Genomic DNA, 26,283 nt, shown 5'->3' with positions numbered 1-26,283 from the left:
AGACTTCTGAGCAAAGAAAATTACCAGAGACAGAGAGGGATATCACAAAATGGTAAAAGTCTGGATACACTGAGAAGACATAGCAATCCTAAATGTGTATGCACCAAACAGTAGAGCTTCAAAGTGCATGAAATGAAAACACAATTGAAAAGATAGACAAATCCCACATTATAGTTAGGGAACTTTTAACACCCCACTTCCAGCAACAGACAGACCTACTAGACAGAAAATTAGCAAAGATAAGAAGAACTGAACACTACAATCATCCAAATGGGTTTAATTTTCATTTATATAACACTCCCCCCAACAATAGCAGAATACACATTTTTTTTCAAGTGCTTATGGCACATTCACAAAGACAGATCAAATCCTCGGTCAAAAAACAAACTTCAACAAATTTAGAAGCATTTAAAGAATACAGAGTGCATTCTTTGAGCAAAAGGAAATCAGACTAGAAATCAACGATACAAAGAAAATAGGAAATTCTACAAACACTTGCAAACTAGAAAACAGTTCAAACAACCCATGAGTAAAAGAGAAGTCCAAAGGAAACAAAAAATACACAGAACTGAATGAAAATACAAACACAACACATCAAAATTTATGGGCTGCAACTAAAGTACCACTGACAGGGAAATTTATAGCACTAAATGCTTACATTAGAAAAGAGGAAAGGTCTCAAAGAAATAATTTAAATTCCTACCTTAAGAAACCAGAAAAAGAAGAGCAAAATATGCCCAAGGTAATCAAAAGGAAGAAATTAATAAACACAAGAGCCGAAATCAATGAAATTGAAATCAGGAAGACAAAGAGAAAATCAAAGAAACATAATTTTGGCTCTTTGGAAAAGAAATTTAACAAACGGCAAACCTGTAGCAAGACTGATAAAGTAAAAAGTACAATAGACACAAATTACCAACATAAGGAATGAAACAGGGAATCATAGATCACGTAGCCGTTAACTGGATAAAAGTTTCCTGGAGTAGACATACCTTTCCTTATTCTTTCCACTAAATACAACAAAAGTCCTGAATACTGTATGATAAAACAAATGTAAGAAAACTCTGAAAGGTGAAGAGAAGAAGGCAAACCGGCTAGGGACCTTGGGACCTGAAGAATGACAGAGTGATAAGTTTCCCAGGTTTTATTTTTGCCTCATATACCAGACTTGGAACCGAAGAAACGAGAAACCCAGAAATACCAACAGGAACAGACAAAGAAAAAGCCCTAACAAAATCCTCCTCTCTCGTGACAAAGGATCAGGAAAGGAACAATCTGGCATGAGCAAAAACTTTTGGAAAATAACATCTCTACTCCAGCCAAACACTACAGAAAAAACACCTGGGACCCCACCCCCACCCATACCAGCAAAGGCCGAGTGGGAACCCTAGAATTCCACCCTTATGAAGTTACAACAAGGTGCCCCAATCCCCGGCTGATATGGTGTCAGAGAAGGCCACGTAGGGAGCTGGGACTTCCATCACAGCCAGCAGGTAACTGGACCCCACCCAACTCACACACACAGTGTCAGAAAAGACTGACCAGGTGATGAGTTGGAACTCCCATTAGTAATGAGAAGCCCTCAGGTGTCAAAGGAGAACAGGTGCGGGACCTGTACTTCTACTTCTACCTGGCAGTAATGAGATGGCAACCCCTTCTTCCCCCGACAGAATAGTGTCACAAAAAGTCAGTTAAAGCAGAATGTTTAAATAAGACACAGAGCCTTAAAACAAAATGTAAAAAAATCGAGGTTTCAATAAAAAACAACAACAAAAAACACTTGTCATACCAAGAACCAAGAAGTCCTGTGCACCTGAAACTAATAAAATTAAAAAAAAAGGAATGTCTCAAACTGAATGAAAAAAGACAATCAATACAAGCCAACAGTGAGATGATAGGATTCTATGACAAAGCTCTCCTTTTTCTTCTTCTCCTTCTATTCTCATTCTCCCCTCCTCCTCCTCATTATTATTATTATTATTTATTATTATTATTATTTTCCAAACCTGTAGAGAATTTTTTTTACCTGCAGAGAATTGTTATGAGTTTATTTGAACTCAACTGTTGTTATGTGCCTGAGAGCAAGATTTTAAATGCTCCCGACAAAGGTTTTTAAGTGTGCCATTATAAGAATGCTTCAATGAATAATTATGAACACGCTTGGAAACAATGGAAAACCTCACAAAAAATAGAAAGTCTCAGCAAAGAAATGGAAGATATAAAGAAGAACCAAATGGAAATATAAGAAGTGAAAAAGAAAAACAAATAAAAAGCTCAGTCGATGGGCGAACTAGCAGTCACATCAAACTGAAGTTCTAAAAACTAAAGACAAAGAAAAAAGCCTTTGCAGCCAGAGAAAATTGAAACCTTACCTATTGGGGAAAAACAATTCAAATGGCAATGGATTTCTTGTAAGAAATCATGAAGGCCAGAAGGAAGTGGCACAACCTTTTTTAAGTGCTGAAAGAAAAGAACTGTCAAACACTGAATCCTATACCCAGTGAAAATATTGTTCAGGAATTAAAGGGACACCAAGACATCTCAGACGAGGAACAACTAACAGAATTTGTCACAAGAAGATCTAACCTAAAAAAGTGAGTAAAGGAAAAAGATAAAAGAAGGAATCGTCAAACATCAGGAAGGAAGAAAGAACAAAAGAAAAGAGTAAAATAAGGTAAATATAATAGTCTTTCTCCTCTTGATGTTTCTGAATTACAGTTGACAATTGAATCAAAAGTTATAACACTGGGCAGGCCGGTGGCTCAGGCGGTTGGAGCTCCATGCTCCTCGGTCCGAGGGCTGCCGGTTCGATTCCCACATGGGCCAGTGGGCTCTAAACCACAAGGTTGCCAGTTCAACTCCTCCAGTCCCCACAAGGGATGGTGGGCTCCGGCCCTTGCAACTAACATTGAACACGCACCTTGAGCTGAGCTGTCGCTGAGCTCCCGGATGGCTGTTGGTTGGAGCATGTCCTCTCAACCACAAGGTTGCCAGTTCGACTCCCGCAAGGGATGGTGGGCTGCGCCCCCTGCAACTAGCAACCGCAACTGGACCTGGAGCTGAGCTGCGCCCTCCACAACTAAGACTGAAATGACAACAACTTGAAGCTGAACGGCACCCTCCATGGCTGGGATTGAAGGGACAACAACTTGACTTGGGAAAAAAAAAAGTCCTGGAAGTACACACTGTTCTCCAGTGGAGTCCTGTTCCCCTTCCCCAATAAAATCTTTAAAAAAAGTGCTTTAAAAAAAAGTTATAACACTGTCTTGTGTAGTTCACAACACATGTAGAAAAATATTTAAGACAATTATAAATGGGGTGGGTGGAGAGTAAAGGGACTTAAAGACAGGTAAGGGTTCTAAAGTTTACTTAAACTGGTAAAATGTCAACACCAGTCAACTGATAAGTTGTGTACTCATAATGTAATACAAGAGCAAGCATTAAATAATCCACACAAACTGATACATTCAAAAACACTACTGAAATGGAATTCTAAAAACTGTCAAGTACCTCACAGGAAAGCAGAAAAAGAAAACAGAAATGAAAAATGGAGAATAAAGAGAAAGAATAATTTGGCAGATTTAAGCCCTAACATGTAAAAAATTACCTTAAATGTAAATGGTCTAACTACACCAATGAAAAGACAGATTGGCAGAGTGGATTAAAAAACATAACTCAAGTACAGTGGTCTACGTGAAACTAACTTCAAATATGACAAGTGCCTATAGAAATGTATTTGAATTTCGTTTTGATCTTGTATCCTGAGACTTTGCTGAACTCATATATTAGTTCTAGGATTTTTTTTTTTTGTAGATCTCTTGTGAGTTTTTATAGTCATATCTGCAAATAGAACGTTTTATTTCTTCTCCAGAAAAAGCATTTACAGAACTATGTTGAGTAAAAATGGTGAGAGCATATATCCTTGCCTTGATGCAATCTTAGGAGGAAAGCATTCAGTGAAGTAGGATGCTAGCTGTAGGTTTTTCTTTTAGATGCTTTTGATCAATTTGAGAAAGTTCCCCTTTATTCCTATTTTGTTGAGGGTTTCAATTATGAATGGGTGTTGGATTTTGTCAAATGCTTTTTCAACATCAAATGATATGATCATATAATTTTTCTTCTTTAGCCTGTTGCTATGTGGGGCTAAATTTATTGATTTCCAAATGTTAAGCCAGCCTTGCATAAAGGCTGCAATAAATCTCACTCATTGTGTATAATTGTTTTATACATCGTGACATTTGGTTTGCTAATATTTTGTTGAGGATTTTTGCATTTAATTTGATGAAAGATATTGGTCTTTAGTTTTCCTTTTTAGCACTGTTTTGTCTGGTATTGATACCAGGATGATACTGGTCTCATAAAATAAGTTGGGAACTGTTCCTTCCTCTCCTATTTTTTGGAAGAGAGTGTGTAAAATTGGTGATGATTCTTAAAATATTTGGTAGAGTTATTCAGTGAAACCATCTGGGCTTAGAAATTCCTTTTGGGGGAGATTTTAATTACACTGAGGTCTTTGTATTTTTTAATTACCTTTGATAACTTCTCTTAGACCCATTGATTATTTTGATGCACGCTGTTTAATTTCTAAGTGTTGGGAGAATTTCCTGCTGGTTTTCTGTTATTGATTTCTAGTTTTACTCCATTGTGATTGAAAAACATACTCTATTATTACAAATCTCTTAAATTTGGTGATGTTTATTCTATGGCCCAGGACATGCTTTTAAAAAAAGTTTTAAAGCTAATTTATTTATTTCTAAAATAGAATATTTGATCCCTCAAATAGATAAGGGAATTTGACGAATCAAACACAAATATACTAATTTCAACAGACAACACTAAAGCAAAGTCTAGAGCACACAAGAATTTCATGACTTTAAATTTTTGACTCCTGAATATTATTTTTTTATTTTCAATTACAGTTGACATTCAATATTATTTTATATTAGTTTCAGGTGTATAGCATAGTGGTGAGACATGTTTTATCTTGATAAATGTTCCATGACTGCTCAAAAAATTGTGTAGTTTGGTGTTGCTGAGAATAGTGTTTTATATGTATCAGTTAAATTTTGTGGATTCATTGTGTTCAGTTCTGATATCCTTGTTGATTTTCTGTCCAGTAGTACTATTAATTGTTGCAAGTTGTTGAAGTTCCAAGCTGTATTTGTGGATTTATCTCTTTCTTCTTTGTTTCATATATTTTGAAGCTCTGTTGTTTGGTGTGCACACATTTAGGATTGTGTACTTCATCCTGATGGATTGATTGTTTCATCATATCAATGTCCCTCTTTGTCTCTCGTAATTCTCTTTGCTTGGAATTCCACTTTATCTTATATTCATATAACCACTCCTGCTTCTTTTTCATTAATTTTTGCATGGCATATCTTTTTCCATTCTTATTTTCAAAGACCTATTTTGTTGTATTCAAAATGAGTTTTTTGTAGACAGCATATAGTTGGGTAATATTCTATAATCCACTCTGCTAGTCTCTATCTTTTATTTGGTGCATTTAGACCATTTACATTTAATCGATCAGTTAGGACTAAAGCCTGCCATTTAACATTTTGTTTTCTGTTTGTTTCCTTTATTATAATTCCTGTTTTCTCTTTCCTGCCTTCCTGTGGGTAATTTGAATATTTAAAAAGAATTCTATCTTCATTTATGATGCTTTTGAGTATTTCACTCAGTCTAGTTTTCCTAGTGGCTCTTAGTGATTGTTGTAGGCATTGCAATACATACATAACTTAGGACAGTCTACTGGGATCAATGATTTAGTACTTCTACTGAAGTCTAGAAATCTTACTTACATTTAGGTCTATTTACCATTTTTAAAATGAAAGCTTTATGGAGGTGTAGTTCACATGCCACACAATTCATCCATTTAACATGAACAATTCAATGGTTTCCAGAGTTGTGCAAACATCAACACAATCAATTTTAGAACAATTTATTATCCAGAAAAGAAACCTTGTCCTCTTTAGCAGTCACCTCTCATTTCCATCCAACTCCCCCCACCCCTCCAGAACCACTAATTTACTTTCTGTCTTTATTGATTTGCCTATTCTGAACATTTCCTGTAAATGAAATCAGAAAATGGTACTGGTTTCTTTCACTTAGCATAATGTTATCAAGATTCATCCATGTTGTACCATACACCAGTATTACTGCCAAATAAAGTTCCATTGTATAAATATACCACATTTTATTTATCCATCCATCAGTTGATGGATATTTGGGTTGCTTCCAGTTTGGGCTACTATAAATAATGCTGCTATGAACATTCATGTACAAGTATTTGTTTGAATATCTGTTTCAATTTTTTGGTTATATACTTGGGAGTGGAAGTGTTGGGTCATATGGTAATTGTATGTTTAGTCTGAGGAATTGCCAGACGATTTTTTCCAAAAGGGGTACATCATTTTACATCCCCACCAGCAGTGCATGATCGTTCCAATTTCTCCATGTCCTTGTTGCCTTTTTTTTTTTATTATAGCCACCCTTGTGGGTGTGAAGTTATATCTGATTGGGGTTTTGAGTTACATATCTTGTTTTAAGTATTTCCTCTACATACATTGGGCACTACATCAGATGGTGTTATAATTTTTGCTTCAATCATCAGAAATGATTTAAGAAAATCATGAGAACTAGCATAATGTACTACATTTACCCCTAATTTCACCATTGTGGTATACTTCTTTCCTTTCTTAAGTTCTGTGTCTTCTTCTGTTATCATTTCTGTTTATAGAACTTCTTTTAGCCATTTTTTAAAAATAAATTTTATTGGGGAACAGTGTGTTTCTCCAGGGCCCATGAGCTCCAAGTCGTTGTCCTTCAATCTAGTTGTGGACGGCGCAGCTCAGCTCCAAGTTCAGTTTCTGTTTTCAATCTTTAGTTGCAAGGGGCACAGCCCACCATCCCATGCGGTAATCAAACCAGCAACCTTGTTGTTGAGAGCTCCAGCTCTAACCAACTGAGCCATCTGGCCACCCCTCTGGAAGCTCGTTGGCAGCTCGTTGTCTTCAATCTAATTGTGGAGGGAGCAGCTCACTGGCCCATTGGGAATCGAACCGGCAACCCTGTTGTTCAGAGCTCGTGCTGTAACCAGTTGAGCCACCTGGCCACCCCTTTTAGCCAATGTTTAAGTGGAGGTTTGCTACCATGTTTCCCCGAAAATAAGACTTAGCCGGATAATCAACTCTAATACATCTTTTGGAACAAAAATTAATATAAGACCCGATTGTGTTATGTTATGTTTGTTATGTTATGTTGTTATGTTATGTTATGTTATGTTATGTTATGTTATGTTATGTTATGTTATGTTATGTTATGTTATGATATATAAGACCCGGTCTTAATTTACTATATTTTACTATAAGACCGGGTCTTATATTATTTTTTGCTTCTTAAGATGCATTAGAGCTGATTGTCAACCTACGTTTTATTTTCAGGGAAACACGGTAGCAACAAATACTCTGATTCATTTGAAAATTCCTTTATTTTTCCCATAATTCCTGAAGGGATTCTCTTGATATAGATCTGTGGTTGACAGTTGTCTTTCAGCATTTGAAAAACATTGTACCATTTCCTCCTGGCCTCGATGCTTTCAAATAAGAAATCTGTTGACAGTCAAATTGTTGTTCCCCTATAAGTAAAGCATCATTTTTTTCCTGGCTATGCTTAAGATTTTTTTCATTCTTTAGTTTTCAGAAGCTTAATTATGATGTGTCTTGGCATGGATTTATTTGGGTTTATTATATTTGGGTTTCACTCAGCTTCTTGAATCTGTAGCTTTATGTATTTGCCAAATTTGGGGAGTTTTAGCCATTGTTTCTTTTTTAAATTAAAAAATTGTCATAAAATTCACATGATATAAAATTTATCATCTTAGCCATTTTGAAATGTACAGTTCAGTAGTGTTAAGTACCTCCACATTGTTGCGCACTCAATCTCTAAAACTTTTCATCGTGCAAAACTGAAATTCTATACTCATGAAATAACTTTCCATTCCTCTCTACCCCCAGCCCCTGTCAGTCATCATTCTACTTTCTCTATGAATTTGACTACTGTAGGTACCGTGTTTCCCAGAAAATAAGTCCGGGTCTTAAACTGTATTTTCCCGAAAATAAGACCGGGTCTTATATTAATTTTTGCTCCAAAAGATGCATTAGGGCTTATGTTCAGGGGATGTCTTATTTTTTTCATGTACAACAATCTACATTTATTCAAATACAGTCACATCACCTTCTTCTGGAACATCATCATAACATACTAAATGTGTCCGTCTGGCTGACAGTCTTAACTGGGACTTATTTTTGGGGTAGGTCTTATTTTCAGGGAAACACGGTACCTCACCTCATGTAAGTAGAATCATATAGTATTTGTCTCTTTGTGACTGGTTTATTTCACTTAATATAATATCCTTGAGTTTCATTCATGTTGTAGCATATGTTAGAATTTCCTTCCTTTTAAAGGCAGCCATTCTTTCTTTGAGTCCTCTTTCGGTACTTTTTTCTCTCTTTTTGGAAACCGTTGATATGAATGCTGGATCTTTTGTTATTGTCCCACAGATTCTCTGAGACTCTGTTCATTTTTTCCAGTCTATTTTCTCTCTGTTATTCTGATTGAGTAAATTCTACTGCTCTGACCTCAAGTTCACTGATTCTATCTTCTGTTATCTCCACTCTATTGAGCCCACCCACTGAGTTTATTTCAGTTATTGTATTTTTCAGTTTTACAATTTCTATTTGCTTCTTTTTATGTAATTTCTATTTCTTTGCTGAGATTTTGTATGTCTTTATTTGTTTTGAGAGAATTTGTAATTATTTGTTGGATCTTTTTTATTATGGATGCTTTATAATTCTTGTCCGATAAAATCTGATTCATCTCAGTGTTGGTGTCTGTTCTCATTCACAAGTAATTTTTGACTGAAGGTTTTTGGGTACTATATTATGAGACTCTGGATCCCATTTAATCTTCTTTTAAAGCAGGCAGTCCCTGTGTCGGGGTATAAAGTGAGGGCTGGGTGCATGTGTACATTCCCCCTGGGAAAAGTGGGGTACTGACTCATACTTCCTTGTTGCAAATGGGTGGAGTGGAAGTTCAGTTACCCCCTTGGCTCTAATGACACTATCCCAGTGAAAGTGGGGTACTGATCCACAGGGCTTCTGGCTTCTGTTATCTTTGAATGGAAATATAATGTCAGCTCCCTGGTGAGCCCTGCTGACACCAGGAAGGAGGGGGAGAAGCAATTAACAACTAGCTCTACCTTTTACCACCTTGTTAAGCCTCATTACTGCTGTTAAGCCTCATTACTCCCCACTGGGCCCCACTGACACCAGGGGAGGGGGGACATGAGTGCTGACTAGCCCTGCTTAACATTGCCTCTTTCAGTCTCATTGCTGCCAGGTGGGTGTGGAGGTTCAGCTTCCCACTGGGCCTTCCTGACACCAGGGCTGGGGGGGGGAAAGTGGAGTGCTTACTAGCTCTGACATGCATCCCTTTGTCTATTTGATGTGAAAGAAGTGGAAGCTCAGCCTCCCCACTGGGCCCCACTGACATGGAGATGAAGTCCAGTGCAACTAGCATTGCCTGCACCAAGCAGCTAACTCTCCTCACTTCTGGGTGGCAATTTAGCTTGTCACTGGACTGGGCTGTCACTACTCTGGAAGAGAATAGGAGCTCCATCTGCTAACACTACCCCAGCAGTGGAAGGAGAGCACACTGCCTGATATTTTATGGGAAGGGGTGAAGTGGAAGATTCACTTCCTACTAGGCCCCATTGAAGCTGTGGGGCAGTAGGGGGGGGGGTGCAATTTTTTCCATTGGTGTTTGTTTGGCTGTAGTAAGGCAGGTATTGCCAAAAAGATTCTCTGTTGTTAGGCAACTCTTCCCCCCTTTCCTTTAGGTATGGGGATCAGGCTTTTCTTAGAGGGTTGTTTGTTTGGTTTTTTGGTTTTGTTTTGGCTGTGCCTGTTGAAAGTTCTAGATTGGAGGCTTCTGTACAGTTCTGTCTGCGATATATGGGAGGCAGAACGGAAACCCACAGAGCCCACTGCTGCATTGTTTCTCAAGTTCCTAGGTAGTCTGCCTTGTTCTGTCCACTTTTTCAGAGTCTTGTTTGTTGTGTCATGTCCAGGGGCTCTTAGTTGTAAGAGGGAGGACCTAGAAAGAGTGGAGTTTCTCCATCTTGGCAGAAACACAAACTTGCCTATTTTCTTTTTTAAGAAAAAAATCAGCAGAGCACAAAACATCCTCAAAAATAGATTTTTTTGATAGCAAAGGGGATTTCTGACAGTAGTAACGATTTAAGGAATAAACCATAGTGAAAGAGTGTCTAGGAAAATTTAAAGAGATGGAGATTCACGAGTGTTATGGAAAGCCATGTAAGATACCGTTCCTAACTTTACTGGAAATTTGTGGAATGTTAAACTGATCACTCTTGGTGTGGCCCAAGTCCTCTTTCTATACAACACTACTCTGTGGGTTTGTAAAGCTCTTTGTGTTTCTTGGGGGAAAGATATAAGTAGCAAGGAAACTGGCTCCTCGAGCAGAAAACAAGATTTGACGTTCACAGTTACTGTTAAGTAAAAGTTAAGAATGGTGGAAGTAGGATCCCCGGGGTGGGGGTTGTAACAGCCGGTGCTTTAAGTCTCAAAAGCAATAGCAGCAACATTTCCCCATCCAGACCATCTCAACTCTAAATACTAGTGACTTTTTGGGATTCTTGGTATAAAGTATACAATTTGAAATTAATCCTTTCAGAAAAGGTGAGGCCCATGTCTTCACTTCGAAGCCATTTTCTGGCCCTTAAACACTCCCCTCCCTCTCAAACCGTATGCTTCAGATGCTATTGCATTATTAGGAGTAGGCTGATTATAGCACTGGATATTACAAAACAAAAAACAAACAAAAAAAACAACAACAACTGTCTGACCATGCTAAAGTCACTTGGAGGCAGTATGGTTGAAAGAACTCTGGAGTCAAGAAGATCTTGGATCAACTCTTGCATCTGCCACTAACGATTTGTGTGGCTCTAAAAAATTACTTAATCTTTCTGTGCCACAGTTTGCTCATCTGTAAAATGAGAATAATACCAAGTCTACAGGATTGTTATGAGAATTCAGTGACATAAAATACATAAAGTGAGGGCCCAAAGTTGGTGCTTAACAACTCTGAAAAAGTTTTTAAAGAACATGACTAACCTCTGACAATTATGTCTGTATTCATCTAATATTTCTACCACTTGACCATATAATGGTTGTCTTCTGCTTCTCCCATGTCTTAAATTCAATCTCTGTACTTATGTATGTTACAGCTTATGGGACCAAGAGCCATCATTCACTTGGAACAGAAAAAGACTGATATGTTCATCTTATCCTAATATTTATAATTGCTTACCATCACTAGTTTCCAGAATATATGCCCAAGATGCTCAAAGAAAGGAAAAAAACAACCAAAATTTTTTCTTTTCCTTTAGGAAATATGTACTTGGCAGATGTTTAACAGCTATAAATAAACTTTTAAAAAATTATGCTATGCGAGTGTAATGCTGAGCGAAATAAGTCAGACAGAAAAAGCAGAGAACCATGTGATTTCATTGATATGTGGTGTATAAACCAAAAACAACAAAAGAACAAGACAAACAAATGAGAAACAGAAACTCATAGACACAGACAATAGTTTAGTGGTTACCAGAGGGTAAGGGGGGTGGGGGTGGGGGGTGGGAGATGAGGGTAAGGGGGATCAAATATATGGTGATGGAAGGAGAACTGACTCTGGGTGGTGAACACACAATGGGATTTATAGATGATGTAATACAGAATTGTACACCTGAAATCTATGTAATTTTACTAACAATTGTCACCCCAATAAATTTTTAAAAAAATTTATGCTATGCAACCTAAACATTTTCTGTTCATTTCTCTTCTATCTTATAGTATAGGCTTCTTTTTATAGTACAAGATTGTTTCTCTGGTAGAGGAATGGGAAAATTGAAGCTAAATTTTGAGTTTTCATGGTGTATTAATGATACTGTATACCACTGGCAGTAATGTCCAAGGTCCTATCCACTAACCTAAAACAATTTAGTGGTAGAGAGAGACGGACATTACCAAGATAGCACTTTGGGGGTGGGTCCATGTCTTGCAGCTTTATTAAAGAGTCTAAACTTTCATTTAAAAAATTCACTTTTATTTTTTCCCTATATCTCTGAGTCTATTTCTGTTTTGTTTGTTTGTTTATTCTGTTCTTTAGCAAAGCTATAGGGGAAAAAAACTGAGGGTTGCTAGATGGGAGGGGGAGAAGGTAAAGGGATTATAAAGTACAAAATAATAGTCACAATATAGCCATGGGGATATGAAAGACAGTTTGGGGAAAATAATCAATAATGTTGTAAAGATTTTTAGGGGGTCAGATGGGCATTTGTCTTATTAGGGAGACCACTTCATGGACGGTGTAGATGTCTGACCACTGCACAGTACACCTGAAGCTGAAGCTGGATAATAATGAATGTCAACTATGATTATATATATATGGATGTGGAGTACAGCATAGGGAATAGAGTCAATGGAATTGTAACAGCTCTACATGATGTCAGAGGGGTAGTAGATTGGGGGAAGGGGGTTATCACTTTGTGAGGGTGTGTAAATGTCTAACTAGTACATTGTTTTGTACACCTGAAACTAATAAAAAGATTCACTTTTACCTTTTTTCCACCCAGAGACAGTAATGTGAGTTGATGCCCTGTAACCCCAGTGGAATGCTTATGGCCAGCAAAAGCTTCCAGCTAAGTAGCTCAGAAAGCTCGGCCTGCCCAAAACTCAGGCAAGAGAAGTGCAACATGAATATTGACTTTAAAGTTAAGATTAGGTCTGGATGCGTCAAAAAGGCAAAACGGACTCCTGCCCAGAGGGGCAAACAAACACAAGGAAGACTTGCTTTTTGTTCTCATCTTTTCTCACTACCTGTTCCCTCTGCTCAAATGAGTTAACAGCTCAGAGGGTGATGCCTATGTCTGTGTAAAATGAAAATCACTTCCATGTATGTGCGGGGCTGATGGGAGGATGAGAGAGCCTAGCACAGTGCTTGGAACAGTCAGAAAGCGATAGATGGTAGTTTTTTCTCCCCATCCCCCCTCTCCCCCCCACAACTCTGAGTCAAGCCGTTGTTCTCGGACTCAGCTCACTGGCCCATGTCGGTCGCCTGCCGTTGGCTGCTCACGGCAACACACAGCAGGTTGAGCCGTTGTTCTCAGTCTAGCTGTAGAGGGTGCAGCTCACTGGCCCATGTGGGAATCGAACCGGTGACCTTGGTGTTAGGCGCACGCACTCCAACCACCTGAGCCACCTGGCCACCCTGATGATAGCTATTTTTCAGAACAGAGTTTGAGGTCTGTATCACAGCACTTGCCTTATTTAGTCCAGGATAAATGAATTAGATGTGTTAAATAGTTTCAATGAAATAATTTCAACTCTGCCTAAAATTAATATAATTTCATGGCTGAAAGGAACCCTGGAGGCCATCGAAGGTCCTTGATTTAAATGTGTAACAGTTTTGTTCTGGCAGAAATTTTATCTCGGATAGCAATCAGCTCAGACAAATTCTTTTGCTAAAACATTCTGTAACTAAGCTATTCTGAAAAGTACAGGTTGCTAGAGCCTAATAGCTAATATCATAGTTAAGTGTTACAGAATAATTACTATAGTAGGTCTTTGTAAGCAAAATTCAATCGATTATTAAAGAGACCATGTATAGGTTGATTAGATGTTAATGCACAGATATCTCTATGACTATAATCTCACTCCATTTCTGCCAACTGTAAGCAGGAAGGAACAGTCTGCATAGAAAGGCGAGGAAGAGGAAACAATGGCTCCTTGTCTTCCAGTTTAAAGTATCCAGTTCTGCAGGGAAGCTAAGATGGCAAAGGTAGACTACAATTGTCAAAGAAGCTATGGAGACCTGCAAGTAAATAGAAAAAGCAGGGCCACTTGAGTTGTGACCGAACATCAAATCACATGGGGAGTAGAAAACATATCCTGCATTTTTATTTTCTAAATTATAACAGAAACAGTAAAAAAATAATGAGGAACACAAGTGAAAAAAGAAAAAAATAAGCTGTACTTCATCAAAATTAAAAACTGCGCTGCAAGTGATACCACGAAAAAAGTAAAAAGACTACCCACAGAATAGGAGAAAATATCTGCAAATCACATATAAGACTTGAATACAGGAATATAAAGAACTCAATAATAAAAAGACAAATAACCCTCTTGAAAAATGGGCAAAGGATCTGAATAGACATTTCTTCAAAGATGATACAAATAGCCAATAAGCCCATGAAAAGATGCTTGACTAATGAGTCATCAGAGAAATATAAAGCAAAACCACAATGAGAGACCACTTCATACCCACTGGATGGCTATAATCAAAAAGACAAGTGTTGGTGAGGATGTGGAGAAATTAGATTCCTCATACACTACTAGTGGGATTGTAAAATGGTGCAGCTGCGTTGGAAAATAATCTGGCAGTTCTTCAAACGGTAGAACATAGAGTTACCATTTGACCCTGAAATTATACTCCTGGGTATATACTCAAGAGAGATGAAAACATATTTTCATTAGAAATGTGTATGTGGATGTTTGTAGCAGCAGTATTCCTAAGAGCCCAAAGTGGAAATAACGCAAGTGTCCATCAACTGGTAAATGAATAAAATGTGGTCTATTCAGACAATGGAACATTACGTGTATTCATCCATAAAAAGAATGAAGTACTGATTCATGCTTCAACATGGGTGAACCTTGAAGACATTATGCTAATTGAAATAAGCCAGACACAAAAAGACAAATATTGTATGATTCTGCTATATGAGGTACCTGGAATAGGAAAAGTCATAGAGACAGAAAGTAAAGGAGTGGTTATCAGGGGGATGGGGAGTTACAGTTTAATGGATACAGAATTTCTCTTTGGAAGGATGAAAAAGGTTTGGAAATGGAGACTGGTGATGGGTTGCACAGCACTGTGAATGTACTTTGTGCCACTGAATTGTATTCTTAAAAATGGTAAATTTCATGCTACATATATCTTACCACGTTAGAAAAAAGGAATGAAGTACTGATACATGCTACAAAATGGATGAAGCTTGAAAACATGCTAAGAAAAAGATCACATATTGTATAAATCTATTGTCCTGAAAATCCAGAATGGGTGAATCAATTGAGGCAGAAAGTAGATTAGTGGTTGCCTAGCGCTGGGGGAGGAAATGAAGGAGCTGGGGAAATGATAGCTAAAGGGTTTCTTTTTGGGGTGATGAAAATGTTCTAAAATTGATTTTGTTGATGGTTGCATAACTCTGTGGACATTCTAAACCCCATCGCGCTGTACATGTTAAATGGGTGAAGTATATATAGTATGTGAATTACACCTCGATAAACTTGCTTTAAAACTAATGAGCATCATAACAGTCAATAATTAGTGAGCGATGTATTATTTAGATGCTTTGGAATTTTGCTGTGTATCATATTTAATATATTATTCTTATTACTGTTTCGGTATTTTAATAAAGTGTTCTATTTTAATTTAAAAAAATAAAAGTGAGCTAATATTTTTTCAAATAAATTACACGTGTGTCTAAAGGCTGGCATTTTTTTTTTACCAACAAGTGCCAAAAGAGAAATGGCTGGATCATATGGTAGCTCTATTCTTAATTTTTTGAGGAACCTCCAAATAATTTCCCAGAGAGGCCGCAGCAATTTACAATCCCACCAACAGTACACAAGGGTTCCCTTTTGTCCACATCCTCGCCAATATTTGTTATTTCTTGTCTTTTTGATAAAGGCCATTCTGACAGGAGTTAGTTTTTGTGTATTTGACACCAATAGCAAGGGAAACAAAAACAAACAAATGGGACCACATCAAACTAAAAAGCTTCCTGACAGCAAAGGAAACCATCAACAGAAGAAAAAGTCAACCAACTGAATGGGAGAATATATTTGCAAATGATATTTCTGATAAGGAGTTAATATCCAAAATATATAAAGAACTCATACAACTCCACAACAACAAAAAACAAACAACCTGATTAAAAAACAGGTAGAGGACCTGAACAGACATTTTTTTCCCCTAAGGAAGACATACAGACGGCTATCAGGTACATCCAAAGATGTTCAACATCACTAATCATCAGGGAAATGCAAATCAAAAGCACAGTGAGATCTCATCTGATACATTTCTGATGTATTGGTCCTGTTAATACCCTTGTGAGGTGATCAGGATGGGTATTTGGCTGTTCCTCTCCCTTGCCCAATAAATTAAACAGAGGCTGATTCACCTAAGTGCTACAGGTAGTTAGAGACTGAATTACATCTGAATTCCAAATCAATTTTCAACCAAATGCTCTGTCTAGTCTACCATTCTGTTCAATAAATTAGATCACACAGTGCTCCAGAAACGGGACACATTTCTATACAGCAAAAGCAAACTAAAAAGGTGAAGAATAGGCCACTAATATGTAAAACTCTCACAGGTTGTCCATTTGTGTTTCTAGATCCAATTTATCTTTTTGTGAGCTCTGATCAAGTTTACCATGTTATGTGCAGTTACGGCTTTTAAACAAAGGCATGGGTAGCATAAGATAAACCCAGCAGGGTTTGGGGCAAATGGGTTTTAAGGTAATAATTTTGTTGATAGGTATTTTCTGGACATGTGTATTATGTTGCTATGGAACTAAACCTAGACATGGTTTCTTAGTTCAAGGAACCGCCAATCTAATAGGAGGAGGAGGCAAGACAAAAACAAATATGTAACCAATAAAGAAACAAACAAATTGGAATTAGGAGTGAAAAGTTAGGTTAAAAGAAAAATGATAACAGACTCAAGGGTAGATAGGACAACTTTGAACAATGGCTAAAAAAGTGTTTCAGAAAAGCCTTGGTTGGAATGCCTAGTTCAAGTCTGCCATTTCGCTGTAAGAGGGCGAGGAAAGAGATCCTACTCAGAATAGCAGTAAGGGTGGCTTGTACTTATTTCTCTCACGCAGGTCTGAACACATGCAAGGGCTGGGATCATGGGAATATGGTTTAAACATTCATTGGTATGCTTCTTAAGGACACGATGTTGAATGAATTCATTTCATTGAATGGACAACAAGGAAACATTTTAAATTATTTGGTGTTTGTTCCAAGAAATGCATCCCAAATCTTTGAACTTATTAATCAATAATGTGAACAAAGCTTCTGTAATCTCCATGGCACTTAGCCCAGTCTTGGAGAGAAAAAAGCTATTCCTTTATTAATGATTTTGTATAGGACCTCAGGGAATTTGGAACGAACATTTTTAAGATCTAGCACATAATCCAAATCTGACCTATGGATTCTTTTTCCCCCTGACAGCTACCTCCATTAAACTGTTTCCTGAGAATAGAGAAAAACCTAAGACTGAAGAAAAATGGATGCATCATGTTTTCTCCAGATCATGACGCTTCCATCAGAAGCCTATTTCATCCCCACTGGGAGAAAGGATCGGGTCCTTTGTTGGAGACCAATACACCAAAGCGGTGATTCTTAGTTCTGGTCTTACAGTATCCCATTGGGTCTCTGATTTGTTTGAGGAGATTCTTGAAACATTAATTTCAGTTCACTTTAGCTTTTTGTATAAATATATGTCAAATGGCACTTCTTTTAGGGAGGAGAAGGAGTCTTGGCCTGGGGAAAAAATCCAAAATCCAGGCAACAATAGAGATTGTAACTCCTAAGGTGGGGATCCCTGCTTTAGCTCTCTGCTTGGCATGGACTTCAAACCATGACTTTTCATTGCAGAGGCCCAAGAAACATTATGAATGGCAGTTGGTCCTAGTTCTCCAATTGCCTTTTGCTCTCCTGGGCTGTAGCAAGTGGAGTGAAAGCTTGGAACAGTAGCAGTGGGTAGGGCCAGGCCCTACCACTCAAGGTTCCTGTACAAATTTGGACGATGCCAACACATCTAAAGAACTGAGGTCCCATCTTCCCTAGACCCTCCATCCTTCTTGTTCTTGGCATTCAATCCCTTTTCTCTGCGTCCCCTAAGTTGTCTTTCTGTACTGGGCCGTGTACAGGTATATACTGGGGGTACTGGCAGGGCAAGAGAAGAGCATTCTCTGGGAGTGGAGGAGAGATGGAGAATTCTAAAATATGGAGTTTTATTTTCTGTCCTAGAGGGCATTCACGTACATGACTAGGAGCACAGTAAGCAGAACTTCTAGGAGTTAGGACTTAGCATAGCTGGTTCTAATGGAAAGACAGGGATCTGAGAGTATTAGCTGGGTCAACTACAAGGAATGATTCTGAAGGAAGAAGTACTGAGGAACAGAAAGTTGGGAATGAAACAAAGCAATCTGTAGTTGAGGGCCTAAGCCACGGGCCAAGTGTGGAAAAGGAGAACAACACAGGTGCACGTGGGGATGCAGACCTCAGATTTGTCCAGGGCTTATATTTGAAATGTGCTTTTCTTTTATTGTTATTATTATTATTATTAGTTTCAGGTGTACAAAACAATGTAATAGTTAGACATTTATACCCCTCACAAAGTGATAACCAAACTCCCCAATCGACTACCCCTCTGACATCGTATACAGCTGTTATGATTCCATTGACTCTATTCCCTATGCTGTAGTCCACATCCCGTGAATATATATATATATATATATATATATATATATATATATATATATATATATATATATATAAAATTATAGTTGACATAAAATATTATTCAGCTTCCGCTTCAGATGTACAGTGCAGTGGTCAAGCATCTACACCATCCCTGAGGTGGTCTCCCTAATAAGACATGTGCTCATCTGATACCCTACAAAATCTTTACAACATTATTGATTACATTCCCCAAACTGTCTTTCATATCCTGTGGCAATACTGTAGTTACCCACTTATGCTGTCTAATACCTTCCCCTTCTCCCTCATCCCCACCCCACCTCCCATCTAGCAACCCTCACTTTGAAATGTGCTTTTCAAATCATACTATATTTAATCTCCACAGTAACCCAGCGAAGTAGCTTTTATGGTTATTGCCATTTTATAGGAACTGAGGCTGAGAGATTAACAAGCATGTTCAAAGTTTCGTAGCAAATCAGTAGCATACCTGCAACTTGAACCCATGCCCCTAAATGTAAAACCAAAGTCTGTGTTACTGTCCCAGCGATTTACAACTAAGTTATTGCAGTGTGTTGGAAATACTTTGTTCCTAACAGAGTACTGAAGTTCACTCATGATTTACTTAAATAAAAACTGGAATAGATTTAATAGTGTTCCTATCATAGTGTCACTCTCATTGGTATTCTGATAGGTTTCCTTGAGCAGGGAAGAAAAGGGCCTCTTTATGGCCAGCATGCTAGGAAAATGCAGAGAACGGCGGGCAGGGACGCCAGGGAGGGAGTCCCTCATGTGAATTATGCTGAGAAAAGGTCAATATCTGCCACACGATGCCACAGCAGTCAGAGAAGTAATAAAACTTGGGGAATGAAGGGTGAGATAATAAAAATGTGATGATAAATTACAATGCAACTTTTATTTCTTCCCTTGTATTTATTTAAATGTGAGAATGGAACATTATGTGTGTTGAACAGAATTGCCCTTGGAAAAAGCCGTTAGTGGACAGCATCATTACTGTGGTACAGGAGTAGAACTGCAAAGGGCCCACAGGTTGCTCCCTCATGAACAAACATTGATAACAACCCTTCCCTCAATCTCTCAATGACTCAGCAAATACCTGCCATTATGTGCAACTCCTGTGGCCTCCGAGACATGTGCACTGTCTACTGCCTATCTCTTAAGGTTTTTCAAATACAGCATTCTCCATTCAAAGAGGGCTTTAGCACGGGCCTATATAGCATGTCTCCTTCCAATCTGCAAACACTCATGAACTACTTGACTGTTTGCTCATCCTATGCAAGTTGCTATGCTGAGGTAGAAGGGATCCCTAACCTCTTGTGGCTCCTCATCTAGAGAAGTCCATGAACGAGATCTACAAACTGCTTTGTAAGGACGCACATGGAAGACTGTCAACTAAGCAGATGAGCTCTCTGAATGGAGGTTCATTAAGGCCATGTAACTTTCAAGCGGGGCCCTGAAAAGATGGGTAAGGATTAGAAGTGGGAAAGTAAGAAGGCAGTCCAGGAGGGGGGACTGATTTAGTAAAAGCAAGAAGTTGTAAGCAGCAGGGTCCGGTGACAAAGGGAAGACCGCTTACTTTGTGGCTGTGGTTGCCACCCCATGGCAATGCTACACGATAGACTAAGTACAAGTAGGCCTTTGGTTTTCTTGTACTTCCCTATTTCTTTGAAACTCCCCAAACCAATAAACGCCTACAGACTATGTTTTTTTTCCTGCATTCAACTTTTACGCGAAGTCACACGTCACACTTGAACCTCACTGTATAGTTTACGTAGGATTTGCACTTATGTAGCATACATCACTTCATTTGACCCTTACAGCCATTCTGTGACACGACAAGGAGGCTGACTTGCTACAAGTTAGAGAACCAGCAAGCGGGGAACTCAGCACTTCAACCCAGGTCAGAGGCAGTCCATCTTCAACATTTACATGTACAGCTTTGACCAATACTTGACATTCATAAGTGATATAATTAGGCTCTTAGAAGATTCTGATATACATCTTACATCAGGAATTATTCAATTATGTCCTGGGTAATTTTTGTGTTTAGCATATTTGATTGTTATTAAAGATTTAAAAATCCTTATGAAATATTTTAGAATTTATTATGTAATTTTAAGACCGTTTCTAATAGAGTTGGTTGAACACACTATACCTCAGATTTCTTTATAATTACAATGAGATATTGTTCTCACCTAACAGCTTTATACACAGTTAACACTTCACTTACTCGGCACCATGTAAGAGGCCCCACATTCGTGGGTTTTCTGGGTAACTTAAAGTACTCCATTAACGGCAGATTTTGAAATGTGAGGGAAATCTTTCTAGAATGTTTTGAGATTTCCCTGTCCTGTCATGTCAGATACAGTTGTCTATTGAGGACTAAGCATCACTATGAAAATGACCTACTGGAACATACAGTGAGACACTCAGTGTTTACCAAGGTGTAGGGGGAAGTTTGAACCCCTACGTTAATAGTCCCGAGTGATTTCATTTGGCCAGTTATTTTTAGAATTCTTCTGTGGTTTGCACTACTAACTGTGCCTTCTTAGGTATCAGTTTTCTCATATCTAGTAGACACCTTCTCGCATTCTAATTAGTTCTCCGACAAGTTCATTATATTGGTAAGTAACTTTTGTTTTATGTATTAGGTTGGTGCAAAAGTAATTGCGGTTTTTGCAGTTATTTTTCACCTTTTAAACCGCAATTACTTTTGCACCAACCTAATACAACACTAAAATAAGAGGCTTCGTGAGATTGGTGCCAAGCCTCTCTTACAGGTACAGAGTGAGAGGCCTCAGTGCATTGAGACTTTGTTCCCAGACATGGGGTTTTCACCCTCTGTCTTTGCGGGGTTCTAGGCTCTGTTCTAGATGTTTGAGGTTGCTAAATAAAGGACCTCTGAATAATTGGGGTGTACCAATAATAATTCCATTTTGTTTACAAAACTCATATTCTGTATATTTCTGAAAGATGGACAAAATGTGATGTAACAATTAAATTATAATAGTAATAGCAGTTTGTGATACCCAATTTTTATTGTTTAATTTTTAATTCATTGGTGGGAGAAAAAAAAAGAACACTTAAGACAACCCTTATTTAAAATAAAGATTCCACCTTACTCTTGGACAGTACTTTATATTTTTTAAGTGCTTTAGTATGTCTTCTCTCTTTCGATCATCACAATCCTGTGAAATAAGCAGGAGAGCTTCTTTTCTCAACTGTTAAAGTGGCTAACTGATTGCAGTGTTTGAGAAAACACCTGTTACGTGCCAGCACTGAATTAGGCATTTTATACTATCTGTGATACTTATACTAGCTAATCAAAGGAAGTATCATCATTACTGTCTTTATACAATGAGAAAACTTATGCTGAGAGAGGTTACATGACTTGGCCAAGGCCACAGAGCCAGGATTTGAAATTAGGTCTCGGTGATTTTAAACCTGAAATCAGGTCTATGTGGCTTTAAATTCTATGCTCTTTCCTTAACCCACGCGGCCTGAGAGAAATCAAGGGTCATAAAGGTTGCTTCCTGATATGAGCTGAATTTTCCCTTCTTGCATGCTTATTTCGTCCATGTCCTGGGAGCTTTACTGTACTAAATTCGGGCCTTGTTTCTGAAAGCTTCTGGATTTGACATACCATGCTAGGGGGTAGGGAGAACAGATTAGCTTCAAAATGCTGAACTGAGATAAAATATGTGCACCACTAATATACCCTTTGCCTTTAAATAGGTTACAATGTAAAGCTATGTTTTTAAAGAGCTTTGGAGATGACTCGTAAAGATAGTGCACTATCCAAACCAATGACTTTATGACTCATGTAAGAAGTTTGTTTTTTCTTTTGAACAAAATAGAGATTTAAATGTGTGACCTGAAATACACAATTTCATTTTTGGAAGCATGCAATTCATACTTTACAATTTGATCATTTCACTGTAGTTTTTTTTTATTTTTTGAAGAGAGGATGTATATCTGAAATTCGAAGAGAGAATCAAATTGCTGTATTCGTAATAACTGAACATCCTCTCAGGAGATACCACAAAGCTATCATGAGAAACACATTCTTTTTCTATTTCCTTTTTAAGAAATCATATTTCTAAATAGATTAGGATCAAAACATAGCAAATTACTAAGTCACTCTTCTGGCACAATGTAAGATCATGATGCCCTGAATTTCATCAATAAAGATGACAGCACTAACTTTTTGGCAGCAAGCCAGGCCCACGAATTGTTTTGCTATAGGGAGAATAGATCTGCACAAAGCCACCTTCTTTGTGGTATACCATGTGACAAACAGCACAGGTTGGTAAGATCCCTGGCTTGGGGTATATATAACCCCAGGGAGGCCAGACACTAAATGACTGACCTAATGCACCACAGTACTAGAGACTGTCTACTGGAAGCAGTGGTAAGATGCAGCCGAGATTCATAAGCCTACAGCAAAGCATCCTTGGTACTTCACCATTTCAAAAAAAGCTCTGTCTACATTTCTATGCATGTTAATGGCATAGGATCCAGGTCTTCTAAGTCAGCTTGGAGTCCATTTCTCAAGTGCATGGAGGGTACAGGAGAGATGTAGTGAGGTAGGGAATATCCCAAGATAATTTGGGATTAAAATGCCATTTATCAAATGCCTGAGTGGGCATTTGAAAGCCTCTCAGGCGGTTCTGGGCTCTTGTTATCTTGTCTGCCCAATGATTCTGGCTTACTTCAGTCCTTCCTCCAAGCCTCCTATGTTACATATTAGGTTTCCTAAGCCAAAAGGAGAGGCAACAAACCTAGGGGATTGGTTGGAATTTTCACTTGCTGTTCCCTTTGTCAGAAATGCACTTTCTACTTTTCTTAATCAAAGTCCCGTTCACCCTCCAAAATCCAATTGAAATGTCACCTTATCCATTCATGTATGCATGCTTAGTATGTGCCAGCCATTGTGTACTTTTCTTGGAGATGTATTTGCTGTATTTGATTGGTCATTCTGTGGCTTCCTCCTCTGTGCTTCCACTGCAATCTTATCATACCTCCATATAAGTACTTATCACCTCTGGGAATTATTTACAAGATTCTCTCTTTGATGAAGACCATGGGCTTCCAGAACTAAGAAACCTTATCTTACGGATTTTTGTATCCCTGGGTATAGTATGACACAGTGCTTTGCAATAGTATATGCTTACAAAATATCCCCCTCTCTTTCATTTACATTTGTTATTTTCTACTTACTCATCTGACTTGACGCTCAGCCCTTCTGTCCCTATTACTCTATTAAAGCTGCTCTCACCAATTTTGCCAACAACATCTTTCTTATTGAATTCAATGGATGGATAAGACACATTTTTTTTCCATTGGCCTTGCTAAATTGGTAAGATGTAAGCTTAGAGCTGCTAGTACGTAGCTATTTTTGCTACCTTATAGGGAGAACCTGCCTGAAGAATGAGGTCAGTACAAAGGAAGGCTGAGAAAGTCTGATGACATCACTTGAGCCCCAAAGTTCTGCCATGTTATAAGCCAGCTTCATCAGGGACTTTAAAGTTAAACGAGCCAATAAACCCTATGCCCTATTTTTAAAAATCTTAATCCAGTTTAGTCCAGCTATCTGTCACTTGTAACAGTGAGTCCTAACATAGCTAACGATCTCCATATCTATATTTCCAGCCCAGGTATTTTTCCTGAGCTTCAGATGCATATCTCTTAACTGCTTACAGGTTTTCTCCTCCCAAATTTCCCACAGATACCTGAAACTCAATCTGTCTAAAACCACACATCTTCCTCCTCTGATCATTATCTCAGTGAATAATACGGTACCTTGCCAGAAACCTGGGTGGCTTCCTTGACTCCTCTTTTTCTCCCTTCAATCAAATCACCAAGTTCTAATTTTTTCTATCTGTCTACTTCTGTCTGCTTTGCTGCTCCTCTAATTCAGCCACCATCGTTCCTTCTGTGTATCATGGCGGCGGCCTCCTGATTGATTTTTTTATCTCCCTCATGTCCCCTTCAGTCCATTTTTCTCCCCATTTTATTCACTCTTTTATTACACTTTTATCAATTACGGTAACACATATTTATTGTAACAAGTCAAACAATACAGAACTCTATAAAGAACCACCTAACAGTCATCCCTTTCCCATCCAACCCCCTTCCACCCGAGGAAATGAGTAATTCCTTTTGGTGCCTCTGTTTCCCACATCTGTTCATATCTATAGATATGTTTCTATCTATATAGCTATATCTACATTTATAAATATTTTTAGAGTTTTAAAATCTTTCTCTTTTGATGAAATGGGATTATATTGTACACATTACTCTGAAACTTGCTTTTTATTACCTACCGTGTTTCCCTGAAAATAAGACCTAGCCAGACCATCAGCTCTAATGCGTCTTTTGGAGCAAAAATTAATATAAGACCCGGTATTATATTATATCTGGTATTATATTATATTACATTATATTATATTATATATTATACCCAGTCTTATATTAAAATAAGACCGGGCCTTATATTAATTTTTGCTCCAAAAGACGCATTAGAGCAGATGGTCCGGCTAGGTCTTATTTTCAGGAAACACGGTAGCAAAGGAACATGGCTATTCTTTCAGGTCCATACATAAAACTCTAACTTATTCCTTTTAATAACTGTATAATATTCAATAGTATGGCTATGTTATAATTTAGTCAACCATTTCCTTATTTATAGATATTAGGGTTATCCCTTTTTTGCCACTAAAAAAGTGCTATAATAAACATTCTTCTATATATATGACCTATGATCTGGTATTTGTATTTCTGTAGGACAGATTCCCAAAACTGTAATGCTGGATCAAAGGTATCCTAATGTTTAATTTTATTAGAGATTTGGATTAATGTCCAGAATGGGTGTAACACTTTGTATTCTCAAATGTGATACACGACATTAACAAAATGAAGGATAAAAATCATGATCATCTCAACAGATGCAGAAGCATTTGACAAAATTCAGCACCCATTTCTGATAAAAACTCACAACAAAGAAGGCAGAGAGGGAATGTACCTCAACATAATAAAGGCCACATATGACAAGCCCACAACTAACATCATACTTAACAGAGAAAAACCAACAGCTTTTGCTCTAAGATCAGTAACAAGACAAGCACGTCCACCCTCACCACTTTTAAACAACATAGCGTTATACTTGAAGTCCTATAGCCAGAGTCATTAGGCAAGAAAAAGAAATAAAAGGCATCCAAATCAGAAAGAAAAAAAGTAAAATGGTCTGTTTGCAGGAGTTATGGAAAAGAAATAAAAGGCATCCAAATTAGAAAGAAAAAAAGTAAAATGGTCTGTTTGCAGGAGTTATGCTCCTGTATATAGAAAAGCCCAGACTCTACAAAAATAAAAAGCAATGGTTAGAAATAATAAATGAATTCAGTAAAGTTGCAGGATAAAACCTCAACATGTAAAATCAGTTGCATTTGTATACACTAACAACAAACTATCCAAAAAAATAAATGAAGAAAATGTTCCCATTTATAATATCATCAAAAAGAAAAAAATACTTAGGAATAAATTTAACGAAGGGAGTGAATGATCTGTACCCTGAAAATTGCAAAAACACTGATGAAAGAAATTGAAAAAAGACCAAAAAGAAGGGGCGGGG

General features: G+C 37.8%; 1 protein-coding gene across 6 annotated transcripts in view; it reads right to left on the bottom strand.

Moving 5' to 3' along the window:
• EDA (ectodysplasin A) overlaps positions 1–26,283 on the bottom strand; it is a 288,904-nt gene that overhangs the window by 42,724 nt on the left and 219,897 nt on the right. The gene's annotated exons all lie outside the window — the stretch shown is intronic.

The sequence above is a fragment of the Rhinolophus sinicus genome, chromosome X, assembly GCF_036562045.2.
Source record: "Rhinolophus sinicus isolate RSC01 chromosome X, ASM3656204v1, whole genome shotgun sequence".
Taxonomy (NCBI): Eukaryota; Metazoa; Chordata; class Mammalia; order Chiroptera; family Rhinolophidae; genus Rhinolophus; species Rhinolophus sinicus.
This window is presented reverse-complemented; position numbering and strand designations above follow the sequence as displayed.